The 13,939-nt window shown below is 36.0% G+C and overlaps 1 protein-coding gene and 1 long non-coding RNA gene across 2 annotated transcripts in view; both read left to right on the top strand.

The window, feature by feature from the left end:
- Positions 1-7,275, top strand: part of LOC141550200 (uncharacterized) — a 40,483-nt gene extending 33,208 nt beyond the window's left edge. Inside the window, exon 3 of the long non-coding RNA XR_012484541.1 lies at positions 4,698-7,275. This is a non-coding gene — a long non-coding RNA (uncharacterized LOC141550200). The remainder of the gene's footprint in view (positions 1-4,697) is intronic.
- SHISA9 (shisa family member 9) overlaps positions 1-13,939 on the top strand; it is a 450,272-nt gene that overhangs the window by 250,946 nt on the left and 185,387 nt on the right.

Genomic DNA, 13,939 nt, shown 5'->3' with positions numbered 1-13,939 from the left:
GTCTAGAGTATGAGGCACTATACCTACCCTCAGGGAGCTTATTAACCATTCATGGGTAGATGTACCACTTGTTCATTCAATTAACATTAATGCTTTACTCCTGCTCTGCTTCCCTCAATTCCCTATGGTACTGAGCTCAGGTGGTATCCAAGAGCATCCTGGAATCATTGGCTTTACTTACAGACAGAGCTGGGTCGTCTCTCTCTTCTCCCTTTTCCTGGCTAAGAAAGGACACTGTGGGTTTGATCCAGAGCAGCTGAGGGCTACTGAAATGAAAGAATTAAATGGATGGAGGGCACAGCAGATTTATTCTCTGTGCTTTTTAGTATTTACATGAATAACTGTAGCTTTAAAGAAAACAGTTGTGTTTTTAATGGGTAGGATATGTTGAACTTGAAGTCTGTAAATTGCTTTCAATTAATTATGCTGTTTGAAATGATTTAGTTATTTTAAAAAATAGCTGAGGATTAATTACTTAATTGCTTTAAAATAATTGAGGAAAGATATGTTTATCAACAGAGTTCCTATATAGGCCTAAATCTGTATTCCAACAGAACCTAACCTCAAGTACATGAATGGAGACTCTACTTGACTGTTCATGCTTAATAAATATATCTTCCTACTAAGAAAAAGCCCAGTCAGTAGTTTCTCTTATGAGTGACTCTTTCTTGGGTTCTGTAGAAATTCTGCACCTAAGAGAGTTTTATTCCCTATGAGGTTTGTCAAATATTTGTAATATTTGTAAAGAGTGTCAGGTGCTAAACCTATATGAAAAGTGACTCGAATTATTTGAGTGAGAGAAGAGCAAATCATATTAGATCATAGAACATAGATCATCATACATTTAGGGCAGGATGGGACCTTAGATGGAACCTAATCTAACCTTTCTTTTCCAAAGGAGGAACAGAGGTTCAGAGTGAAGGTCACACATCCATGCCTTTAACTTCATCATCTAGACCCTAATTTCTTAAACTGTGGGTTGTGATTCCTATCTTATAAATGAATGTGAGGATCATGAAATTATGATTTATTATCAGTAAATGTTTGATTTTATACATATTTTATATACCTATATACCATGGGTCATGTAAAAATTTCTCTTGTAAAATGGGGTCACAAGTGGAAAAAGTTTAAGAAATTCTCATCTAGAGAGACATCACAATTGTCTTTCCAATAAGCCTGGTCAGCAATGTCATGAACATTGGCTAAAATCCCCATTTCTTTAGCTTTACTTCCTGAACTCATTCAATTGTAGATTTTGCTTCAAGAGAAAGATATGAAAAGTAGAACTCAAAGGGTGGTTGTTCCTAGAACTGGTTTTTACCATTTTCGTCTTCATCCACATCAACAACAGTAACAGAAATTTATTGAGAAACTATGAATTGTAGAGTATCATGCTAGGGAAACAGTGATTTCCCTGGGTATCACTTAACCTGATTTCTTCTAGTATTTGAAGGCTGTTATGTGGAAAGGAAATATAAAATCAATGCATGGGAAAACTTCCTAATAGTTAGTCTTTCTAGAGGAGGAGTGGGTTTTTCCTCAATAGGAATTTCAAGGAAAGACTTGTTTATTTCAAATTGTTTGTTCAGTCAGGGAGATTGAGTGCAGGTACAGATTGGACTAGATCTGGGCTTTGAGGCTCATTTGATATTTTATCAATCTGTGAAGGAAAGATGTTTGAAAGATGGAAATTCTTCATGTGGCGCTTGTGGAAGATGACATAAACTATTATCAGATTTTTCCAGAGGGATAGAGCTTAAAAGTCACCCCAAATTGCTGGATTGAGAGTGCTATTATGTAACAGGGAGCTCATGTAGAGTTTGTTGGAGAAGTAGTTTTCAAAGGGACTGATGTTTTCTGCAGCAATTTTCCTTCTAAGGAGTCAGAAAGAGAAAATCAAATGCTTCATGATTTCATGACCTTGTACATATTGTTTTCTCCATGTCTACAATGCTCCCCTATTTCAGGTCTGCCTCTTGGAATCCCTATTTCCCTTCAAGACTCAGCTCAACTGCCTTCTCCTATATAAGATCTTTCCCTATTCTCAGTTATTTGTGTTTCTCCACAAAATTACTTTTGAGTTTTGTAGTTGCAGAAGCAAATCACATATTGCTCATTTGCTTCAATGTGAATCTTCTTCTTCCCTCAAGTAGAACACAAATTTTTGGTTTTTGTCTGATATCCTCAATACCCAAGCATAGTACTTGGCATATAGTATTCAATATTTGATAAATTTACTATTTGATAAATGCTTGTTGAGTTGAATTAAGGAAAAGCAGGGTTTCAATCAGCTTTGGATTCCATGAGGGAATTAAAAACTTCCAAATCTAGATTCTATCTGTTGGGCCATTCTCTTTTTTGAGTTCAGTCTCCAACTTCCTATGGAAATTTAGACACCTTAGTTCTGAGGCTCATTTTCAATTAAAAGCAATACTTGGATTACGTAATCTTGAAACTTACTCTAACCCATGATTATCACATCTTTCTACCTACCTCTGGGATTTCTGTATGGAATAATTAAGATAGGGAACATGAAGATGTGTTGAGGCCTTTATAGGATAGGTAGTTTTTTTTTAATTATAAAATATAATCAAATGTAAATTATAATCATGTCAACTTGTAATTATAGGTAATTCCAAGCTGATGGTTCTCTTTCCTTTGATTGTATTGTGATTCCAGTGATGTGAATACTTTTTGAACTCTGGAGACATTTTTAGCTTAATATTTAATATTTCCCCCAGTTACATGTAAAACAATTTTTTTCATTTGTTTTTAAAATTTTGAGTTTTGGATTTTTTTCCCTCCCTCCCTCCCTCCCTATCCCAACCACTCTGAGAAGAAGGCACATGTGAATTTTGCAAAACATTTCTATAAAAGTTATGATATAAAAGAAAACATAGATTTCGTGACCCCCAATAAAACCCTCAAGAAAAATAAAGTAAAAAAATATGCTTCAATCTATATTCAGACAAAATTGGTTATTTCTTTGGATATGGATAGCATTTTTCATCATATGTCCTTCAGAAAGATTTAAATTATTATGTTGCTGAGAAAAGCAAAGTCATTCACACTAATCATCCCATAATATTGCTATTTCTTTATAGAAAGTACATTTCATTTTGCATGAGCTCATGGAGAACTTTTCAGGTTTTTTTTTTTTGAGAGCATCTTGCTCTTCATTTCTTATAAAGCGATCATATTCCATCACAATCACATAATACCATTTATTCAGTTATTCCCTAATTGATGGGTATTCCCTTAATTACCAATTTTTTGTCCTGAGAAAAGAGCTGCTATAAATATTTTTGTACATATAATCCTTTTCCTTTTTAAAAAATCTCTTTTGGGATACATGCCTTGTAGTGGTATTGTTAGATCAAAGGATCAGCATAATTTTATAGCCCTTTGGGCATAGTTCCAAATTGTTCTACAGAATAGTTGAATCATGAATTTTGCAGGTTACAACTTTTCTGTCACTAATCATCTTGAAGTGATTCTTGTTTCTTAATTTCTATGAACATTCCTTCTGGGGGACTTGCTCAATATCATGGAAGTCTTCTAGTTTTTTTGGTATTGGGAGAATGCCAATGAGACTACCAATAGTTATCGCTTCCTCTGGTCATGTGACTGACTCACCATCTTTTTTTTTCTGGTCCTATATGTTTCTAATGACATCCTCTATACAATATATGACAAAATAAGGAAAAAATATTTTAGTATAATTTATAGTATAAAACATATTTATCATTATTGTTGTGTGTGCATGCTAGGTTTATCATTTGAATTACATTTTGTTCTGGTTAATATTAAGATCTTTTTCAAAAGTACTCTTTTGATTCTTATCATAGTTTGGAGGCAACTTTGAGTTCATGAGGGCTATGCCATTGAGTTCAGGAAGGTCTTACCAAATTGGAAAGGATCCATTGATGGACTAGCTGAGCTGAGTTCAGAGAAGTTCATTTTCTAAAGTCTGGCTGTTAGGTGATGATTTTTTTTTTTTTTTGGTCACAGCAACACATAAAAATGTGGAGGATTTATGATTCGCAATAATCTTGTGAATTCTTACTACACCATGTTCCATCTCCCACCTCGGTGACTTTGTTCAGATTGTGTCTCTCCCCATCTGCCCATACTTTCTTGTCATTTCTGTAATATTTTAATTCTTCACTTCTACCTCTTGGAACCTCTCTCTTTTCAAGACTCAGCTCAAGATCCATATCCTTCAAGAAACCTGTTTTGATTTTTCCTACAGTGATAGTGACTCTTCCATCTTTGTGTATTATGTTTTTGTATGGATCTTATATTTATTTCCCTGTGAACATCTTCTGTCTCTCCACAAGGTTACCTCTTTAAGGGCAGGGTCTATCTTACTTTTGTATTTAAATTCTCAATGCTCAGCACAGTATTAGCTCCATATCAGGCACTTAATAAAAGCTTCTTGATTGATTTGTGAAGTGGGTGCCCACATCGACATAATCACAGCTCTTTCAAAGTACTAAGTAAATATTAAAATTAGTTTTGCCGCTTGAACACGGACCAATTGGCAACAGAGGGAGTTTGGCCAAAAGTAAGCAGGGCAGGAGAGGAAAATCTGCTTGGGCTTTAAAATTTGACGTGGTTAGTCCACAGAGTTCATTATCTGTGCCAAAGTCTAATAGAGAGTTGCTGATACTAATTCTATTTTTTTTCTTTAGACCTGAAACTGAGCCAAGACTGACTGGTCATTTCTTTGGAATACAAACCAGGGGTGATGTTGTTATCTGCCCTCTATGAAACTCAGCCTCTGAACCCAATTGTTAAGTATGCCATTTGGGCTAGGGTCTGGCCATGATTTCTATGTCTGACATCTTTATGGACAGAAGCAGCTGTTTCACTGGGTGAGTGTCTGAGCCTCAGTTACCTCATCTGTAAACTAAGGAAGTTGGATTAGATAATGTCTGACTCCTTTTCAGTCCTAAAATTCCGATTCTCTGGTTCTATGGTAGCTGGGGGATAGAGGACTTGATGGGGGAAAGAAAAAAATATCACATTTTTGGCTCTCTGATAGAAGCAGCCCCAACTGGAGCCAAGTCAACATTTAGCAAGATACATGTAGTCGAAACTCTGCCTGTCAACATGAAGATGAGTCGAATTTGGAAGGAGTGAAATTCGGGGGGAAAAAGGAAGAGAGCCCTTCCAAACATTTAACACTGAAAAGATTGAACTGTTTAGAAGATAGCTATAGAACTCAGCACTTTGCAGCCTTTGATAAAAGATTTGCCTGATTCCCAAGATTTGAAGGGAATCTTTATGTCAGGGAAGTTTCTTGAGGATCAAAAGAGGATCTGAAAGATGATGAGCTTCAAGTTGGAATTAATAAAAACCACAATACCATTTTCTATTTGTGTATGTCACATTTCAAACTATTTTCATACCTATAAATCTCATTTGATCTCCATAATAACCCTGTAAACTAGGTAGTCCTGTTACTATTATCTTCATTTGTCAGATGAGGAAAAGGAAACACAAATTCTCTGGGTCATCAACTCAGAGGTATCTACTTTAAACTTTGTTCTCCATTTTAAGGATGAAGAAACTGAGATTGAGAGGTGTAGTATTAAAATGCTTTGCTAAAATGTTTTTAAATGTCAGAGATAGTATCTGACTCCAGACCCTCTGACTCCAAGAACCAAGTCTCTTTCCCCTATACTACCATGACTTGTTACATAGCTCATTTGCAGCTGAGCCTGTAGGATAGTTAAGAGCTCCTGATCATCTCTTCCGTGCTCTTTCGACCAGACCACTCACTCACTGGGGATTCCTTATTTCCTGTCAACTTTCAGAAAACTTCAGAAAGCTTGCTCAGTATATTTCAGCAAGATGAATGAATGCAGATGTCATGGGAAGAAGAGAGGCACTGTTGAGTGACTGATAGCAACATAAGATTATAATGGTATCATCACTTTGGGAAACTTCAGCTTAGGGATCATGACCAAGGTTGTTGTTAACGAGGGAAAAGTGTCCTTTTTCTGTCTCTGGAAACCAGATGCAATCAAAATATTTAATTCAACTTCATGCTGCATATTCAGGCTTCTAGCCTCAATGCACCACTGCCAGAAGTTTAATTGGAAGCTTGTTAATCAGAGAAACCATCCTATCACTTCATTTAACGCACTGTGTCTGAGGTGTTCATTGCCTGGTGTAGAGATCATGCCATTTATGCTTCCTTCAAGCCCCAGAAGCAGTTGGAGTGAGTACATGTGATTCCTTTCTGTCACAGATGGAAAAACTGAGGCCCAGGGATATAGCAAGATTTCAGAATCATAGATTTAAAGCTGAAAGGAGCCACAAAGGCCATTTTGTACAATTCTCATCATTTTTCAGATGAGGAAATTGATCGTTAAAGGGTTTAAATGGTTTGCTCAAAGTCATAGAAGGAGTAAACAATTAATTTATTAATTTGGACCCTGGGCCTCTAATTCCAGTTCTGACAGGTGATTTCCCACTTTAATTTGGTATGTTGTCCAAGGTCACACAGAAAGTCAATGGTTGGCAAGATATCTAGAATTCTAATTTGATGAAATAGCCACTGGGTCAATTTCTTTGGAAAGTTTATCTGAATGCCTCCAAGAATCTAGTTAGGGTCTATGAAGGGTCTGTGCAAATGGCTTGAGACCAGGGGAAGAGTTGTCACCTTAATGTGTCTACAATATGTCAGAACTCCAGAAGGGTTAAATTGAAGTCAAGCAGAGCCAGCTGCAAGAGAAAGGGATTTGAGCACAGAACCAGATTGAGACTTTTGTCACCTGCAGTGAGAAAGGCAAGATGGCAGATTGCTGATGGTTCATTGCTGGCAAGATACAAGCTAGAATCATGAGCAGGGAGCAGAATGAGGGGAAGATATAAACTTCTGTGGAGCTCAGAGGAAAACAGGTCCAGAATTATAGAGCACATACAAGGGACAGAGTCTATATTGGGGATTATTTTGTAGATGTGAAGAAGCATCTGCACTAGGGCAAACATGACATATTTACATATTCCCAGTTCTCAGCAAGGTCCTGGTTGGAAAATCAAAGACTCTTTGTAGGTAAAGAACACTTCTCCAGAAGGCAGGGGCAGAGAATTTTCATGGGAGGGAAAATAAATTAGCTCTCAGGGCCTAAAGAATCTGGAGAAGAAAGGAAATGCAAAGTAGCTGATAGGAAAGGAAACAAATATTTATTAGGCACCCACTCTGTTCCAGACATTTTGCTAAATGCTTTACAAATATGGTCTTATTTTATCCTGATAAAAACCCTGGAAGGTTGTTATGAATATTGCCATTTTATTTTTATTTTTATTATTAATTATAGTGTATATATATATATATATATATATATATATATATATATATATATATGGGTAATTTTATAGCATTGACAATTGCCAAACCTTTTGTTCAAATTTTTCCCCTCCTTCCCCTCCCCCCAGATGGCAAGTTGACCAATACATGTTAAATATGTTAAAGCATAAATTAAATACAATATATGTATACATGTCCAAACAGTTGTTTTGCTGTACAAAAAGAATCGGACTTTTGAAATAGTGTACAATTAGCCTATGAAAGAAATCCAAAATGCAGGCAGACAAAATTAGAGGGATTGGGAATTCTATGTAGTGGTTCATAGTCATCTCCCAGAGTTCTTTCTCTGGGTGTACCTGGTTCAATTCATTACTGCTCTATTGGAACTGATTTGGGTCATCTCATTGTTGAAGACGGCCACATCCATCAGAATTGATCTTCACATAGTATCATTGTTGAAGTATATAATGATCTCCTGGTCCTGCTGTTTTCACTCATCATCAGTTCATGTAAGTCTTTCCAGGCCTTTCTGAAATCATCCTGTTGGTCATTTCTTACAATAATATTCCATAATATTCATGTACCACAATTTATTCAGCCATTCTCCAATTGATGGGCATCCACTTAGGAATATCGCCATTTTAAAGTTGAGGAAACAAAGTTAGAAAAGTATAAAATAACTTGCCTAGTGTCACATAGCTAAACAAGTCTGAGGCTGAATTTGAACCGAGATACTCCTGATTCCAAGCTCAGTGCTCTATTCTTCAATTAGCTATCTCATAATGGTTAATGAAAAAAATTAGTTTTAGTGAGTGAAGATGATGTTGATAATAATATTAACTAGCATTTATATCTCAAAGCCTATTGGTATGGCATTCTATCTTTTTTTGATGCAGATAAAAGTCCTGCTCTGCTTGAAATATTAGGTAGAGTTGGCAAGAGGCAAGAGCTTCAGTTCTTAGGGAGTTCCTCTTTGAGACTATAAACAAGTGTCCCCTTTGAAGTTTTTTTGGGAGAACTCTCCAAGCTAGAGTTTTCATTGCGCATCAAATGACTTATAACTTCAAGAGAGAAGAGGAAAAGACTGATCCACTTCATGTTGTTGAATGAAAAAAAAAAAACTCTGGAAAGACATGAGAAGTCTATTAAATGTTTACATCATGTCCCTGTTCTTACTTTGCCACTCTAGAAACTTTGTGGAGTTTCCTTTTAGGTGAGATCTGGTACCCTCTTTCTTAGTAGAGCTTGGTTATCTCACTCCTAAATATAATTCCTTCATTTTTTATTGTATTGTACATATTCTCTGATTTTTGTTTTCTTATGATTTCTTTTATATTTTCTGTGTATGTTCATCATATAACTAATACCTAATGAGGAAGGGGGAGGTTGATGTAGAGGGTCACAGATAGTGGGAAACTCTGGGTAAAGTATAAGACCCTTCAGCCCAGAGGGAACCTGCTAACAATGTCTGGTTCTGCTCCCCATTTCCCCTAAGGGCTCTCCACTTTCCTGAGAAGTCAGGGAGCAGTGACAACCTGTGTTGTGATTGAAACAGAGTGATACCAGGTGGAAGTGATACCAAATGGTACAATACAATAGGCAAGTTGCTTATGTGGTCCCACATGAGTAGTATATACTTAATGCATGTGCAGTGTTGCTTTGGTTATATAAGGGTATGAGGGTATATAAAGGGGAAAGACCTCGGAATAAATGGACTCCATATTTTAACCATCCTCGGTAGTCTCTATTCATCACTACTTCACTAAGACGAATATTTTAACCACCCTAGCATGGGGGTGCTAGAAAGCATGGTACATTTTGTCACCCCAACTTGGGGGCTCTAGAAAGCACACAACATCCCAGTGTGGAAGCTCTAGAAAGCAGACAAAACAAGTTGAGCGTTGAATTTAGAGCTTGTGGCCTGCCTTTCCCCCAAAATGACAAAGCAATCAAAATTAGCTCATACCTGATCATATTTTCTAGGCAAACTACTTAAGGGAGCAGGTAGATATACTTCTAATCTACTTTCTAAGGAAAGCAGAGAGTAGCCTCCAGCCTCCACCTCTTGCTTTGTGTCCTGGCAGGAATGAAAGTCTCCTTCAGAAAAGAGTGGGAAGAAGAATAGGCTAATGATGTTTATTCTGTCTTTCTTGAGGTACACACAATGACAAGGACAGCATCCTTTCCTTACTTGAGCCTCTCAAACATGTGGGGTCCACACATTTCCTTTAATATATAGTGCTTTAATATTTGCAAAGTGCTTTACAATTATTATCTCATTTTAATCTCATGAAAGAGAGGTGGTACTATTTTGCCAATATTACAATGTGGAAACCAAGGTAGCAGAGGTTAAGTAGTTTTTCTGGGATAAGAGAGCTAGTATTTGAGAAGTTCCACTATAATGCTCTGGTATATCTTTTCTGAGTCATGAAAATATTTCATTTTTCTATGCATGTTTTTTCCAGGGAAAGATTATAGTTATCTCCAGCTTTTATTCAATAAATGCACTGGCATAATCCCTTATTTTTTATCTCTTGAAAAGAGACAGCATATAAGTGAGCAGACCCAAGAGGACATTGTGCACAGCAACAACAAGATTATGTGATAATCAATTGTGATGGACATGGCTCTTTTCAACAATGAAGTGATTCAGGCTAATTCCAGTGGTAATAGAGAGAACCTTCTGCACCCAGAGAGAGAACTGTGGACACTGAGTGTGGATTACAACATAGTATTTCACCATTTTTGTTGTTATTGTTTGCTTTTTTTCTTTCTCATTTTTTCTCCTTTTTGATTTGATTTTTGTGGGACAGCATGACAAATGTAGAAATAAGTTTAGAAGAATTGCACATGTTTAACATATATTGGATTACTTGTCTAGAGGAGGAGGGAAGTGGGGAGAGAGGGAGAAAAATATGGAACACAAGATTTTGCAAGGGTAAATGTTTAGAACTATTTTTGGATGTATTTTGAAAAATAAAAAGCTATAATGAATAAATAAATGAATAAATAAAGAGACATAATATTGGGGAAAGATCATTGATATATAAATTAAGGATTCAAATTCCAGCTGGTACCACCTCTGTGACCTTAGGGATATCTCGGAGCTTCAGCTTCCTCTCTGTTAACAAAAAAAAAAAAAAAAAAAAAAAAAAGTTTGGCCTAGATGGCATTGTAAGTTCCTTTCATGTCTAAATATATGATCCTGAGACTGGTGTTATCTCAGTTCCCTAGGCATAAGCCTTTAATTTCCTGTGGTATAGATCTGTAGAGTCAGAAGAATAAGACATTCAAGTCAAGCATTCTTTCTAGCATATTATGCTACCTTGAATATCAAACCTCTTCTCTTTGTCTTTTCTTTGAAGACCTGGCAATGGTCACTCTACAGTCATTTCTTTAAATCTCCCTTTTCCCTCTTGATCCTCAATCTTTGTGTAAAAATATTTCAAATTTCTTTTCTTCCATTTGGATCCTATGACTCAACTATGCTTTTCTATCAACCAGGTCGATCATTGTTCTCCTATCCATGAGGATTAACATAAGATCTTTTCTGATTCTCTCAGTTAATTGCAATCTCTCCTTGATATTATTTTATATATATATGCCTTGTATTCACTTGCTTATTGTATCTTCTGAGTGCAATCTAAACTCCTTGAGGGCAAGTCTTATTAATCTCTTTTTGTCATTGAATTAATAAATGTTTAATGAATTTAATTGACTAATAGGGGTAAATCTCTAGGTCTTTAAGTAGTTAACATTCTCCCCAGGAGAAAAATCCCTCCTCTCTCTATTCCTTGAGGAGTCATCAAGGAAGATGATTTGAAATTAAGGTTGTATGAACAACCATGAATGAATGGCTCACAAGATTAGCTATATGTGATCTAAAGAAGTGTTTTTTATTTTTAATTTTGTGGAGTTCTTTAAGCCAGATCTAAGCTAGTTTTTTGAGGTCTCAGAAATTGCTTATTGCCTTTTGATAAGACCTAAGAATTTGTCTTTCTTTCCTTTGACATAGAGCCTAGATTTTTAGCACATAATTGGTCAGAATACTGGCTTGTGTAAAGAGGGACATAGGTCTACTATAAGGTCATATCATCAATTTTAATCATCTACTTATAGGGGCATTCAACTGTTTTTTATGGAAAGGGAAACTGAGACTCAAGAAGTTAAGTAACTTGCCTAAGACCATACAATTAGTAACAGAGTTTGTATTTAAACGTTTGACTCCAGTTCTATAGTCCTTTCTTCTCTACCATGCTACAAAAGGAGAGAACTTCAATATTTTTTTCCTTAGGGACCAACATGACAAAATAGGGACAAGCTAAAATTACTTATCTTAGTTCTATTGACAGCAGTTCTATACATTAAAGACCTGAATCTGCAATCTTAAATATATATATATATATATATACATATACATATATATACATATACATATATATATATAGTCTTAGAGAGTTGCCTTGGCCATTGAAAAGTTGATTTATTTGCCCAAGGTCAGAGGATAATTGTATGTGAAGAACTTGGACCAAGATCTTTCTGCCTCTCTTCAACTTTCCCACTGCTTCTCTCCAAGGAAACAAGATACTAAATTAAAGAATTGGGCTTTTCCTTCCTCATCTTCCCTCCCCCCATGCTGCTCTCAATAAAAATAATAAATTATAATTGTTTTATTTTGTAATGCCTTGTGACTCTGGGCAAAGAGTCAGAGGGCCTGGATTTAAGCCATGTTTCCATCTCTTATAAATTGTGTGATTGTGGACAAAACATTACACATTTCTAGGGTTATTATGGGAATCAGTGTGATAGTGGAATAATGTACAGGGTTCCCTAAAATCTTTATTAGTTTAAGTCAGCTTAAATATGTTTTTTAAAAAATATTTTAAAGTAGGGTTAAGACTTTGGAGAAATAGCTTATGTTTTAAATATTTTGCAATCCTAAAATGCTATCTAAATATAAACAGTAATTATGGCAATTTCATCTATTAATTCTGATTTTCAATCCATTCCATGTCTCTGACACCTTAATTTTCCATTTAACCTCTACTCAAACTATAAACTTACACAATACAATGATCTTATTGTTTTTAGTGTCTTTGGAAAATGACTTATTTGTTGATGAGGAAAAAAGGAAATGATGTCTAAGAGAGTGATTCCTTAAGAGGATAAACAACTTGGCATCATGGAAAGAAAGATAGCATCAGTCAGGAAGACCTGATTTCCATCCCTCAGTGTCCCAGGTAATTTTCTAAAACTATAAGATATAGGCCAGGTACATTTCTGCATTGGCAGGAATTTCTTCAGTAAGAGTTTTTTTTTTTTTTTTCCTGGCAAGAAAAGTATGGATATGGTCTAAAATAAAGCAAAAAAAAAAAATCTCAAGAAAAGGAAAAAAGGGGATTTGAGAAAGAGAATCTCTCTCTCTTTTTGTTCTCTCTTTTCCTCTCTGTTTCTTTCTGTCTGTCTCTTCCTCTCTTCCTGCCTCCATCCTTCCCTATCTGTATGTGTATGTGTCTCTTTCTTTGTCTCTCTGTCCTATCTCGTTTTGTCTCTCTCTCTCTCTCTCCCCTCCCCCCACCTCTTTCTAGCTATCTCTGTTTGCTTCCCTCCTTCCCTCCCTTCCCCTCTGTAAGAGAGAGACAGATATTACCTGAATTTCTTTTTTATTACCTGAATTTTTAATGATGTCAGTTCATGAAAACAATTGGTCTTTCAACATTGGAATAAGCAGTTGTTAAAATAATATTTCTAGACTTCCTCTCTTCTACTCCAATGTAGAAGCTAAAATTTTAAAGGGGCCTAAAAGCAAGAATTAGGGAACTCATGTTTGGAGTACCCCCTTCCTCCAGATTTTTTTACCCTTCCTCCTCCAAAGTTCTTTCCTTAGACTGTCTATCTTCATTGTTCCTTGTCTTTGAGGTATCACCAATTCCTTAGGGTAGGAGAGGCCCTTCATTAAGGAAGCCAGAATTTCTCAGTGGGGAATAAGGACACTTACCTAAAGGCAAGATAGGGAGGGATTGGCCACATTCATATCCTCTTGCTCTTTATTTTTAAGCAAAATAATGCTTTGGTGACCAGAGCCTATATTCCTCTTTCCCCCCCCTCAATGCACTTGTGATAGGGAGATGAGAGATTAGGAGATAGGGAAAGATAGGACATACACTCCTTCCTGGAAATAATAGATTGATAACAGCATGTGTTAGTGGAAAGATTGCTTCGCTAAGGTGGTCAGTAATCATGGTGTGACATTTTATTTGGCACTTACAAGATGCTTAGGATGAGTTTTAAAACTTTGTTTCAGTCTTTCTACCTCTACTTTGTTAGAGTCTGAAATAAATCAGTGCCTTGTCTTGAGGATGGAGGTGAAGGCCATAGGTAGAGGCAAGAAAGAAAAATGAATTGGCAAAAAAAACCTCATTGGGATTCTTGCTGCTTTATGCCAAACATCTGATGTTGGTGCTGAAGTAGCAATGATGGTAGGAAATGGAGATGGGTGGGTAGTGCTTTGGGAAATGAAGATTGGATTTGTCAACAAAGCTATGCCCTTGTAGTTCAAGTTATTATTTTTCATAATAAACAAATGTTTGCTCTTCTATTATTGTTGTTTATTTA

The sequence above is a fragment of the Sminthopsis crassicaudata genome, chromosome 1, assembly GCF_048593235.1.
Source record: "Sminthopsis crassicaudata isolate SCR6 chromosome 1, ASM4859323v1, whole genome shotgun sequence".
NCBI classification, from domain to species: Eukaryota; Metazoa; Chordata; class Mammalia; order Dasyuromorphia; family Dasyuridae; genus Sminthopsis; species Sminthopsis crassicaudata.
The sequence above is the reverse complement of the archived record's forward strand: the minus strand, read 5'-3'. Positions and strand labels throughout refer to the sequence as shown.